Source organism: Mandrillus leucophaeus, unplaced genomic scaffold (genome assembly GCF_000951045.1).
Source record: "Mandrillus leucophaeus isolate KB7577 unplaced genomic scaffold, Mleu.le_1.0 Scaffold36, whole genome shotgun sequence".
Classification (NCBI taxonomy): domain Eukaryota; kingdom Metazoa; phylum Chordata; class Mammalia; order Primates; family Cercopithecidae; genus Mandrillus; species Mandrillus leucophaeus.
The window spans coordinates 3,809,413-3,811,349 of record NW_012103809.1 but is presented as its reverse complement, the minus strand read 5'-3'; the positions used below and the strand labels follow the sequence as shown (position 1 = coordinate 3,811,349).

At 36.6% G+C, this 1,937-nt stretch overlaps 1 long non-coding RNA gene across 1 annotated transcript in view; it reads left to right on the top strand.

Annotated features, from left to right (window-relative positions):
• The window catches only part of LOC105546447, a 9,298-nt gene extending 8,173 nt beyond the window's left edge, over window positions 1-1,125 (top strand). Inside the window, exon 3 of the long non-coding RNA XR_001007095.1 lies at window positions 169-1,125. This is a non-coding gene — a long non-coding RNA (uncharacterized LOC105546447). The remainder of the gene's footprint in view (window positions 1-168) is intronic.
• The last annotated feature ends 812 nt before the right edge of the window (window positions 1,126-1,937 follow it).

The following is a 1,937-nucleotide window of genomic DNA, read 5'->3' as shown; positions in this document are numbered from 1 at the left end:
AAAAAAAAAAAAAAAACTAGTCAGAGCTGTTGAGGTGTTGAGGCACCTGCTACTGATACATACTATAAACATGGAAGATGATTTTCATTTTTATAGTCATGGGCAGGATACTGTATAATGTATAATCGTTGGACATTAAAGAAAACAAATTCCTTCTTGTCTCCTTAGGCTCAGAGCCACTCAGACATTGGGAAGCAAGTTTGTCAAGATGACAGAGAACCGAGGTAATGGATTCGAGTGATGAAACAGGAAGTTCATTCATGAGTTTTTGGCCACACCTCCCAAGTGACGACTTGGCCAGAAATGGGATAACTGGATTTCTCTACTTCTCTTTTATCATCCTCAATGAGAGTGACCAAATATTAGAGCTAGATGGAACCTTAGTGAAAATCTGGCTACTCGCCCTGTCCCACCAGCCTGCCACCCATTTCAGGTTTGAAGAGACAGAGACACATGGACCTTACGTAATTACTGGAGATTATCCCAGGAGTCTGTGGCAGAAGTCAGCTTCTTCCCTCCGTGCTTCCCCGCCCTGTCTCTGGTGCTTTCTACAAACACCAGGTTGTTTCTGTGATCATACTTAAGCGTACCTAACTTGTGAATGCTGTATAGAAGGTGATAATGAACATGATTTAGCTTTAACACTCAGTTTCCTAAAGGGACACGTGGGGGCAGCAAATGTTTAGGAAAAAAAAATTCCAGTTCTAGTCTCTACTGTCTACATATGTGTATACATTTGGGAAACGTTTGGGAAAGGAATATTTGAGATCTTCTTTTTCTTTTTTGTGGTTTACTTATTTGATGATATTGAGATTGTTTCTGAGCCATGTGCTTCAACATCGGATTGGGGATTTCAGAAAAAGTTTTAGTCACTGTGATTCAATTTAGCTTCCAAATGTACCTCTGCTAAGAGACTATTAAAAGCACTCATAAATAGGACGCGTGTCTTCTTTGCAGTGTTTGTTAATTTTGAGTCACATCTTCTTTTTAGAAATTCATAAGACTTGGTGTCACAGAGACTGGAATAAGTATAGTCAAACTTATTGGTGAAGATATCCTTTAGCTGTTTTCATAATCCATTTCCATTGTTATGCTTATTGATGAATAAAACATTTTCTCTTGGTAGATACTTCTTTTTATTCCCCCACTTTGATTTAATGTTTCCACTCTTATTGTCAAGTTTCTTATTACTCCCTAATAACTCTCAATAAAATAATGATTCCTGGGAGATTATTCCTGCCTTCCTACTATCACCTGTTGATTTGAAAAGGCAGAACAATACCGTAGAAGCTTCACTAATGCATTGAAAGATAAAATGAGAATACTAAATACTAAAATATGAAAAGTGATACTAAAAGTGGAGTCCTGGCACTAGTTTTTTTGCTTTTTTTTTTTTTTTTTTGACTCTTTAAATTTTATTTATTTATTTTTGAATTTTTTAAAATTATACTTTATGTTCTGGGATACATGTGCAGAACATGCAGGTTTGTTACATAGGTATACACGTCTGGCACTAGTATTTTGTTGCCACAAAATATCAAGCATGTATCCAAACCGCTCAAGACACATTAAAGGCACAGGTAATTTGTAGGCATATTCAGGCTTGCAGTTTGCATTTTTTGGCTTTCTTGTGGCTTTCAGTGTAAGTTGAGGTAATTCATGGGAAACAGTCACCAAAGAAATGCCAGTATTAGAAATCCAAGAGCCATTTCTCCAGCTTCTTCCAGATTCAAGACTTTAGAGGTAATTTCTATCAACACTGGACATTTTCTGTCTACAATTAACAATGAACACATAGCATTATGTTTAATTGCAACCTGTTTAAAGCAGATTGGATGCTAAGGTTTAAGAACATTCTTCAGTCAAAAAGGTCTTTTAATCAGGTTTTTAATCCTGAGCAGTCTAGGACACAGCATCGTAGACTAACTCATTCGAGA